Genomic DNA, 11,939 nt, shown 5'->3' with positions numbered 1-11,939 from the left:
TGTTGATGTGTGAGTGCGTCCTCGCCTTAAAATGTGGACACAAAGCAGTCATTAGGTGTGTGTGTGTGTGTGTGTGTGTGTGTGTGTGTGTTTAGCAGATAGTCAGGACACAAAGCAGCCTTTATAGACAGAACAGAATTGTCCCATTCCTCACTGAGAGGGCCGTCTGTGTGTGTGTGTGTGTGTGTGTGTGTGTGTGTGTGTGTGCATGTGTGTGTGTGCGTGTGTGTGTGTGCGTGTATTTCAGCCATGCAAGTGTGTATCGATGTGTACATGTGTCAGTGTGGATGTGCTATTTAAGTGTATATATCTGTATTTATTATCTGTGTGTGTGTGTGTGTGTGTGTGTGTTGGGACTCAGCATCTCATTCACAAATAGTTTCCACCATCGGTCAATAGCAGTTGCTTGGATGCAGGTTGAGTGTGTGTGTGTGCCAGTGGACACCCACACTCTGTCTCTCTCTCTCTCTCTCTCTCTCTCTCTCTCTCTCTCTCACACACACACACACACACACACACACACACACACACTCTCTCTCTCTCAGCCCAGGCTGAAGGTGACTGTTTTTATGCCAAATCTCAGCACAGCAAGTGGCATCAGACTTGCTGCGAAAGCAAAGTTCTGAATAAGTGTGTGTTGCTGTGTGTGTTTGCATGCATGCATTTCTGTCTGCATATTTCTGTATCTGAGTAAAATTTTATTTGTGCGTGCGAGCATGTGTGTGTGTGCGTGTGTATGTGTGTGTTTGATATTCAAATTCAGCTCCTTGCTCTGGGTCAGTGGGAGGTGAGTGTGTGTGAGTTTTGTCTCTTTCGTAACATCCTTCAGCGTCTGCAGTTCAGTACTAGCGATGGACTGACTCTGCTTAAGAGCGGCCAGTTAAAACATTTAATTTGTGATTTTTACAATTATTTTATCTTTGAGAATCATTCGTTTTACCAGCTATTCTCCATAAATACCCATACTTTTCAAGGTAGTTATTTGCAGAAGTGTGGACTCGACTCATGTGACTTATGTAACAATTTTGATCACTTTAGACTGGACTTGACAAAATCAAAACACATTTGCAGCTTGACTTGAACTTAAACACCAATGACTTGTGACTTCACTTGGACTTGAACCTTTTGACTTGGAAATACTTGATGCCTTACCCCAAGTCCAAAGATTAATAAGAAGGCCCATGTATTTTAAAAGTGTGATACAAATCAACTCATGTCAAAACTATTCATCTCCAGCAAATGGCACATATTTCCCTACATCTTGTTTGAAGCAATCCGGCAGCATCCAGTCAAGTTGCAGGAGAGAACCATGAAGAACCAACGTTACATTACTGATCGCCAGCTGGAAAAAGCAGTACGCAAAACTTGTGGGTTTAAAATTTCACACCTAGACCCAACAACTTTCAACTTTGTTTGACATTTGAAGTTGCACAAAGCCCAGTTAGTTGAGACTAAGGCTGCCCCCTAATAGTCGACCAAACGTTAGTCGACCAGAAAGGTCATTAGTCTGCTTAGTTGCAGAAAATAAAACAAATAAGAAACTCTATTAGTAGTTGCACCATGTCAAAATAAGTCAAAACCTATAAGACTGGACCATGTGGGAATTTAATTTGAAAGGACAGACACAGGAAGTGGCCACACTCAGCAGTCAGACAGGAGTCAGGTTACAAACCAATCACAGCCGACAGATATCTTTTGCTTCTTCTGTAAATATTCAGTCTGATAAATATGGAAATGTTGATCATGTTAGTGCAGGGCTAACCAGAGCTTTATATCTGTCCCACAGACGACAGGCCTACACACTTATAAACAGCTCCTGGAGGAAGATCAGCTCTGCACTCAGGATCTCAGGTAAATAGGCTATACGATGCTTGTTAAGGTTGCTTAGCAACCTCAGACGCAACCTGCCTCACCTACCTCACGTTTCCAGGCGGTTAAAGATGCGGCATGTGTACAGCCCCTAATTTCCAGGGCTGGTACCTGCGGTTATTCCACAGGCTAGTTAATAACATGTCGGGCAGGAATTCCAAAGTGTGGGATCATTTTGAGAAGGTGAAGGATGAACCCAAGGTGATATGTAAATTCATCTTCATTGGTCGACTACAAGCATGACGTATCATCTGAAACATGGAAGTAGCTACATGCCCATTAGCCCACAGCTGTCATTAACAGGCAGCTCGCTCAGTGTGTGACGTGCACTTGTAGATAAAATATAGGCCTATATTAATGAAGGTTCATTAGTACGGTTTTGTATTTCTCTGTAATGTAGCACAGTGTTAACAATGTTACTGATACTATTTTTTCTCACACCTTCAACTCAAACCATTGTGTTGACATAATAAAATAAAGATTAATTCAACATTTTCCGTTAAATAAGTGATATTAAATATGATTAGCTTTCTAACTACATTTCTGGAATGGACTCTGCACCACCTCCTCTCCTGTGTCCTGCTTCTCTGACCTATTTGAACTAGTTCATTCATGTCAGCGTGTGTATGTGCGAATGGAAAGAGATGAAGGAGTGTCAGTGGAAGAAGGTGAACAAGTGTGTAGGTGAAAACAGATACTGTCTGCTCAGTTGTAGCTGCAGCTCAGAAGCATCGTTTTCATTGTGACGCTCCATCTCTGCAGGTCATTGTCTCACTGAGTTCAGAGTTGATGTTGTAAGTGGCCCGATGACGGAGTTAATCACTTGTTGCAGTGCGAGTTGAGAGGCTATCTTTGGCCCATGACAATAGGAAGAGCTCTCAGGTGTCAGTGTGCGTATTCGGCTTACCTGTGTATTCATGCTTTGTCTTGTGTGTGTAAGCATGAGTGTGTGCGATACACGTGTTGAGGAGGCCTGAGTGACATCAATCTGAAGTGTGACTTATATACCTTAAGGTCACTGTGGTCAGAGTTAACGAGGACAAACTAAATAATTAACTGGCCTCATCAATAGCTAATGAACACAATGCAAATCTGCTGCATGTCCCACAGAGACAGAGCTCACACAGCCAGAGTGGACAGTCAAATCAGAAATCTGAAAAATATATTTTTGATGCCACTTGAAATTAAATTTCTCACTTTGAGCAAAGTTTCCAAACATCTGCAGTTTTTTAAATTACTAACAAGACAATGTGCACGGCACAGGTGTGCTAGGTGGAATTATAACATATCAGGTATGGAATTAATCTGCAGATACTCAGGTTCAAAATGAGACCAAACTTTTCTATGGATGTCAGTTTTTGAGCCAGGACGAAGCCCAAAATGTCGCCTGCAATACATGGTAAGGCTTCTTGTTTTAAGCCGAGCTGATATCTGGAATTGCTTTTTGCTCTTTGCTGTGCTCGGTGATTTTGCTGAGCGCTCGTGGCCCCTATCGGCACATGAGGTGGGGTGAGGAGTCAGCAGTCAATGAGGGTATAAAACAGTTAGTAAAACAGATTGTTTTAACAATTGTAAATCGCTGAATCACGAGAGGTTCTTGGGCATACAGTCATAAATGTGCACACAACATATTACACTGTGTGCTAACAGCAAGCGAGGCCCTCTGTGTGGAGTTTGCATGTTCTCCATGTGTTGGATGTTAGATTTTCTGCAGGTACTCCAGCTTCCTCCCACAGTATGAGGACATGCTGGCTAGGTTAATTGGTGACTCAGAATTGTGAATATGAGCATAAATGGTTGTCCGTCTCTGAAACTTAAGTCATGTGATTACAAGTAGCCATATGTATGAGCAAGATTGTGACAAGCTATTGAAATCTCTGGAGAAAAAAAAAAAAAGACTGGATCCTAAGATTTTTTAATTCAGACTCGAAGAGGGAACATTCACACTCCGCTAAAATCTTTTCTTAACTTTAGCAAAGTGGTTTTACGTCATCTTAATCTAACTTAATAATAATTTAAGTTGTTCTCAAGAAATTGAGAATCTGAGGAAGCTGTTCTAATGCACCACAAAGTCTTTATTTTCCTCAACACCCCTTTCTCTTACTGCAGTCACTAACATGATTATGGTCGTGTGTCTTTCAATTCATAGTCATATAAGTCAGGACATCAGCGGTGTGCTTTTGCAGTATATGACTCAATTTTAAAGTCCTTTCTATTCATTCAGTTTCTATGTCCTCATCTTCGCCAGCACCTCGATGTATATCCTCGAGCTCCAGAACGAGAGGCCTTTCTGCGCGTGAGACCTCCGAGCTATCCCTTTACATGATATGAATTATTCAGGAGACTGGTCACGTTTCCATGGGTGTGCTCCTCATCTCGTGCCAGCATTAGCTTGGTGACCTATATCATGTTCTCGTGTTTACGATGAAGATAAATCTGTCACTGTTGTTCACCTGCCAACTACATATGCACAAAGAAAATCCCTGTGTGTGCTGGATCAGAGGAGCTATTCTGTTTCTTCTGCTCATGTTATTCATGTTCATGACTTCTGCATGTTTTTGTATCTTAGGTTGTCTTTCATGGTGATAATGGTTTTCCATGGGGATAACTGGGAACAACAGCAGACTGACAGTCAGCCTAAAGCACCTCTGTTTGTTTGTTTTTTTTAAATTGTAGATGGTTGGAGATGTAATTTCCAAGATGACACCTGTCAGTCCGGCTTAACTCTAAGCTCTTGTGAGTTGTGTGCAGATAAAAGCAGTCAGGAATGTTGAGGATTTTAGGTTAATAGAGGCGGTGGACAATGCACCAGCAAGCTTCGTAATTACTGTACAGATCAGACTTTTGTCCTTCGACTGCTGGATTTAGTGCAGCTTAGAGGGACCCTGTTTTCTTTAAGAGGTCAAACCTGTAGCTGAAACACACCTTAGAGCAGTAGTTCCCAACTTGTTCAGCCACGGGGTCCAGATTTCTCATTAGTCATTAGTTGAAGGTCCACACAGTTTAATATATTCAGCGTCATACTTGAGTTTTGCCATGTCGTCGAGCTAGTTTTCTGTCTTTGTCAAGTAGCTGTCTGTTAGTCACTCACTCTGCAGCAGGAGTCGGAACTTCAAAATATAACTTCTGTGACGGAAATTCACTGTACTTCAAATTAAAGTGTGTATTTTACGAATTTGACACATTCGCGAGTCACTTGCGTTCCATTCAAAATGGACCTGTGTCCCACTTTCAGACCGCGACCCACCATTTGGGAACCACTGCCTTAAAGGAAGTGTTTATGGAAATATGTTAGCTTTCTTGTGCATTAATTAATGAGCTTAAGAGGTGCAGATGGCACATTTTGTTACCTCCAGACAGAGCCAGGCAAGCTGTTTCCCTCTGTCCTGTCCGTGTGCTAAGCTAAGCTAAACAACCTGCTGGCTGCGGCTTCATAATTAACTTACAGACTGGATTTGAAAATACAGCCTCCTCCTGCAGCTCTCCTCTCTGTCTTAAGCCCCTCCCACCAGACGATTATGGGCATATGCATGCACTTCATACGTGACCCTTCGCTGATATTGACAGTTTTATTGTGTCTATTGTCAGACTTTCTCTCAGACTTTCTTTTTATCAGTTGTTGCCAAAGCTCAAACAGCAACTTTTACTGCAGGATTCCTCGCCGGTGACTCAAGCTTTAGCCATCTGAAGGACATGCACAAACATCTGCATTTCAAGAACAGCAAATAGGGACGCCCTCTCTTAAAAATGACCTGTGATTGGCCAAAGTCTCCCATCACAGGCTAAATTTTCTCAAGCCTGAAAACAGAGCCAAGAGGAAGAGCAGTATTCTCTCAGAGCACTTAAATTACAATATAGATTTTTGCCCAGTGACACCAAAATAAAACTTCCTACCCCAGCTTTAATTTTCTGCAAGGATGCAAATAAGTGTATTTCCTAAAATGTTGAACTGTTCCTTTAGCAGCATTTGTTTAAAAGGCAGTCACTTGAATTAGGACATTTTCAGTTAATTTCTTGAGTAGCACAAATCTTATAAGATTTCCTTTGAGTTCTGTTCCTGAACTCTGTGCAGATCTTAGGAAGCAAACATATTTTTGTCTCCTTGGCACTGACTTTCATAATAACTGGCTACTCTTCAAACTCAGTAACGGTTTTGGAGGAACACACTGTTTTCATCTTTTTCCTTTCACACTGCTGCTCCAGAAACCTTAATAATCAGCCCGTCTCTCCAGTGTTTATGTTCATAATAACAAATCAAGTGTGTTCTGATGTAATGAGGTCTGATGTTGAACCGAACCTCCTGAGTGCATTCCTAGCCGATGAGAGCAGCTGCTATATTTGAACGTGCTCATCTGACACCTGTGCTTCTTCATTTTTAGACCTTATAGCCTCTTTAACTAGTGCAGCTTAGGAGTTTTTCTCCATTTAGCCATAAACATGAAAAGTTTTTTTTCCTGTCACACTTTCAGGTCATTGTAAACATGCAAAGTAGCTGACACAGAGTACAACCACGTCTGATGATGAAGGTTTTTCCTACATGCGAATATCATGCTAAACTAAACTAAAACCAAAACTTTTTGGTTGAAATTTTCACGTTTCCACAATCAGACTTAATTTATTTTTCAAGCTGCACATCAGAGTTCTAAAAGCTTCTTATCGTTTACCAATGTACAGGGTTCCTACGCAAGTATGGAAAGTATGGAAAAGTATGGAAATAAATTTGATCAATTTCCAGGTATTAAAAAGTATGGAAAATGAAAAATAAAGTATGGAAAAATATTCATGTTTCCAGACTATTACCACTGTTCTAAAATACTGTTTTCTAAAATAGAAAATTAGGTTTTTCCAAAAATAATTTAATCAATCCGGATCGTGTTTTATGCTGGGCCAAGCACAGTTTGTTTGAGAGCAAATGTCTCAGAAAACATCCCGCCCCTTTTACCTGATTGACAAGTGGTATGTCCAGTCCGCTGCCCCATGACCCTCCTCCAGCCCCCCAGGTATCAAGTTTCACTCCAACACTGCACCTTAGACAAGAAGACGAGTTTCATGTGGTTCACAATGGGTAGATGCAAGTTTTTGGATGGATGGCTTGACAATACCGTATATAAATACTGGTTGGCCAAGGATTCCCAATTCACACACAGAGCTAGATGCAAGCTTTGTGTGAAATCGTTTGACATCGCCAACATGGGGGAGAAGGCGATTCTGAGCCACATGAAAGGAAAAAACACAGACGTCTCGTTACTGCATCGCTTGCACCCAGAGTTCCAACCTTGTTGCCTCAGCCCAGACATTGAACTTACCTGAGTTTTTATTTGCATGCCATTATGGTACTTGACTACAATCGCCTATTAAGAATAATTAAATATGATGTGAAATATGATGCACTGATATATTTACTCAGATGTTGCATATTCTCTGAAAAAAAAAAAAAAAAGCTGAGAAGTCTGGAAATTAGGGTACGGAAAAGTATGGAATTTTGAAATTCCAAATGTGTAGGGACCCTGAATGTAATGCAATGACATTCGTGGAAAATGTAAAATAATACAGTATATTCAAAGAGACTGACCCAAATTTTGTTCTTATATAAATGAAGACAGAAACGTTCTCAAGAACAATATCTGACCTTTTTATTAACTGTCACGAGTGAAGCTGACACAGCTGCTGTTTTGACGTTTCACTGTGTGACAAGCACCGCCTGCTTATTACTCACTGACTCACAGAGAAAACATAAGATAATTTTTGTCTGATTTTATATGATTGAAAATTACCTTCAGCAGAATTACTTTCTCATCAGCAGCAATCACTGGGTTTTGATGAATAATGGACTCGGCACACTAGAGTAAAGACAGAAACATGTGGTTGTAATTGAAAAGGAAAAAATAAAAGACAATTATTGATCGGAAACTTGAGATGGTGATTGTGGACAGCAGTGATGAGGGCAATCGAAAATTCTCAGTGACAATCTGTTTAGTTTGAACCACTGTATCTTCTCTGTTATAAAACTGAAGGAACATTTAAGAAGTAAAGAAGGTTTATTCTTAATGAAGAAGCTTTACTATCAACTGTAAGGTGGGTTCTGTGCATGTATTTGCATACTGGAGAGAGGAAGGCAAAAGGTTTGTGAAGTAGATACATGCAGAGATGAGACCAAATAGACTTAATGTTAAGCAACTGGAGTAACACAAGGACATTTTGTTTTAGTTTGCATTTTTCATAACATGTTGCTGAAATCATGTAGGAGGTTGTAATTCCCACTGGGTACCAGTAGAGGTTAATAATAGCTGTTAATCACTTAATGCCCCCTTTTAAAATGTGTTCATGACACCAGAACGTGAAGAGGCAAACAGGGCAGATAGAAGAAACAGATGAAAAACTGTGGTCCTGTTGGTAAGAGGACACGCTGTAGAAAAAGTTTCTGTATTTAGATTTCATCATTCAGAAGAACATTGTGTGTGTGTGTGTGTGTGTGTGTGTGTGTGTGTGTGTGTGTGTGTGTGTGTGTGTGTCTCCACAAATGAGCATTGTTAATCTTGTTGTGACACAATCTGGATTACTGCAGCTTCCGCTCTGGTTTCAGCCGTTTACATTTTTGGGTCACTTGGTTTGTCCTCTTTATTTCTACTTGCCTGTGTTTCTTCCCGACTTATTCTGGTTGTTTACCTCCTATATAAACCTCTCTCTCTGTTTAGTCTCTCTCATTATGTAGATCTTTTCCTCAGTTTACCAAAGAACACAAACCCATTTAAATAGTCCAGCTGTTTGGGGAAACAACATCCACAGCCCACAGTCAAATCACAGACTGTATAATTAATGGAGGTAGCTACTGTGACGTCACCTGTTGGTTTGTGGATTACCATTTTCAAGCCTCAAGTTTGGCATTCAGGCTGTCACCATTTTCTGAAGATAGAAGTGATCATATTTGGGCAAGAGACTGGCACTGTGGAGGAACAAGGGTTGGATCTGACTGAGAAGCTGAGCACACATTTGAGTGTGGCCCGCCCTTTATTATGCATAACTTTAAGCCTTGATAAAATGCAAATGGATGAGTTATATACAAATTCTCTCCCTGTACAGTTGTCATGACTGAAGAAATTAGGTATAGAGACCAAAACCTTTTTTTATACCAAGCTGTAAACATGTTTATTTCTGCTGTAAAGTTGGGCATTTTAACTTGAGGGTCTATGGGGATTGATTCGCCTCTGGAGCCAGCCTCAAGTGGCCATTCAAAGAACTGCAGTTTTTTGCTCATCTGTGTTGGCTTGTTTTTTCAGTCCTGGAGGTTGCCACTTGAGTCAGCTCTACCAAACAGTCAAAAAACACCACCTACCTATACCTCATTTAAAAAAAGAATTCTCAAGACAAATGTGGTTATGAGTGTTTACATACTTCTTTCGGATGTGTTTTTAATCCATCACCTGACAGCTGCTGTCTGCAGTTTCCTATTTATTGTACAGATGTGAGAGTGGTGTCTGTCTTCCTGCTAATCTTGAACAAGAAAATGAATTAGCCTATTTCCCAGTATGTCAAACTATTCCTTACATTGGAACAAAATCACAGAATAAAAGCTAATAGGTCAAAACTGTTGAATGTACGAATCTCACAACAGCTACAAACGACACAAATGTTCTTTACAAGCAGCTCTTCATACAGACCATATTCAACATGAAATGTCTTGTCCATGTGCTTTGTTGAGCAACATGGTTCATGTTGGGACAGCACAGGTTTCCAAGTCAAATTGTAGGCTTTTTTTTTCTTATTGTACAGGGAACACACGGATAACATCTCTTCCTGCATCTGTTCACTGAAATCTTCTGCCTTGGCAATGACAGAGAGGATCAGGAGGTGGGGAGAGATGAGGAGAGATGAGGAGAAGGAACACAAAGATAGACAAAAGAAAAAAGGTAAAGAACAATATGTGCGGATGCTGGAAAGATAAACTGATATTTCAAAATACAGTTGCATATGTTTTAAGTGTGTTTCTTTGGGTCTTTGTAGAGCTTATCATTTCATTTATCTGATATTTGTGCCCTTAACTGTGTGGTTACACAAAAATTGGCCTTATTTCTGATTTAATATAACAAACTATCAAAGAATATCCCCAAAAGCCTCTTAACTTTCATGAGCTGTGATAGTGTCAGTAGAATATTTAAAGGAGGGACCCCAAAAAAACAAATTGTCTGCACATAGACTGTACACAAATAATGATTGACATATTGTACCACTGCAAAAGGTGCCTTTGTGCATCAGTATCTGACGCCAAGATCACTGATGGTTGTATGTGATGAGTTGGGAATGAGAACGGGCTGGAAGTGACCATATTTGGATGAGATGGTGGAGCTAACACCAGCTGCTAGCTTGTTTAGCATGGCGCATTAAACGCTGCAGTCAATGGTTAGTTAAAAACTTAACATCTGACTGCACAGAGGTTGGTTTGTACAACCAAACACTGAACAAAACTTTTTTAGGCAATCAAAATCTTGCAATTAAATTTCATGAACTGAAAATACACTGAAATAGCGACAGCTAAGGCTATGCCTATACTATACTATGTGAATCTGGGGTTACGCTATGGTTACGTAACCTAACCAATGTTGTTGTTGTGGTAGCAACTTGTCAATGGATGGCACCCACCTGTCCTTAATTATGCATAACTTTAAGTCTTAATAACATTGAAAAAGGTGAGTTATATAAAACAATCCACACCTTTTACAGCGGGATGAGGGAAAATTAACTATAGAGAACGTTTTGTTTTGTTTTTTTTAATCAGGCTGTAAACATGTTTATTTCCACTATAAAGCTGGGCATTTTAACATGGAGGTCTGTGGAGATCAACTCCTCTTTGATGCCAGCCTCAAGTGGCCATTCACAAAACTGCATATTTTGGCACCTCTACGTTGGCTTCATTTGTCAGCCCCGGAGGCTGCCACTTGGTTCTGCAGCTTTATGGAGCATTGTTTAATTTGTGAAGGAATTTTATCTGAAATATGATTTAACAAAGCTCTAAGGCTTAGTTTGATTCTATCAGCAGAGAAAATTTGCCAGAAAAAGTTTTGACACTTTTTCCCCTCCAGACCACAAACATCGTCGTTTCTCAAAGCAGGAAAGCAGACAGTGAGGCGGCGTTGTCGACTCAGGTACTAGGTCAGGAAATATAACACTGTAAAGTTTGTATTCTCTATTCCTCAGAGGCAGACAGGGTCATCTTTTCATGTTTTACAACTCATAAGTAACAGGAAACATAAACAAAAACAGGTTATTTTAGCTGCAGCTGTGCTTGCAGCTGAATGTAATTCAAAGCTCAGGGCGAGTTGTGACAGCTCTCGTGGGCTGCACTTTCTCACAAACCCAGATTGTGTTTCCACCTTTGGCTGCGATCCGATCTCATTCATACATCATATCATATCAGTGCATGCTGTGCGTGTTTACACTTAGCATGAACTTATTTTACCTTCTCCTGATAAGACTTTTAGATTCATATCATATTATAATAGAAGGGCTTGGTGCTCCAAGATGAACTTGGCTAAGACTTAAAGGGGAACATATATTCATACGTACATACCAATAAGTTTTGTAGCCATGGGGAGTACTGCTCTGCATGTGAAAACAAAAAGCAAAATGTGTGGCTCTGGAGGACCTTAATCAATTCTGAAAAACACAAATGGATGGAGGATGTAAACCCTGCCTTATAAAATTGGGGACCTATGTAGACTTTCAAAGATGTGGTCCTTTACCAGGCAGGGAGAGTCTAACAAGAGACCGAGACTGAAACATACTAGGCACTAAAAGTCAGTCTACCACAGCCTCTGTTGCCTCAGTCTCATTGAACTCAATTTTATCTGGCAGAAACTTTGTGCTCTGTAGTTTAAAAAACATTTAGTGACAAAAGCAGAACCTATATTTTTATGTGATAACAGCAATGTTACAAGTTTACTGACCTTTTTGCTAAGCCCCGCCCCTTTGTGATGGTGCGACAAGCAGTAGGAGTAACTGTAACTGTAACTAACTGCACTCCCTGAAGAAATATTATCATATTTATGGAAAAATGAACCAGTGATTCCAGAGAG

This window comes from Epinephelus moara, chromosome 4 (genome assembly GCF_006386435.1).
Source record: "Epinephelus moara isolate mb chromosome 4, YSFRI_EMoa_1.0, whole genome shotgun sequence".
Classification (NCBI taxonomy): domain Eukaryota; kingdom Metazoa; phylum Chordata; class Actinopteri; order Perciformes; family Serranidae; genus Epinephelus; species Epinephelus moara.
Note: the sequence above shows the minus strand (reverse complement) of the source record.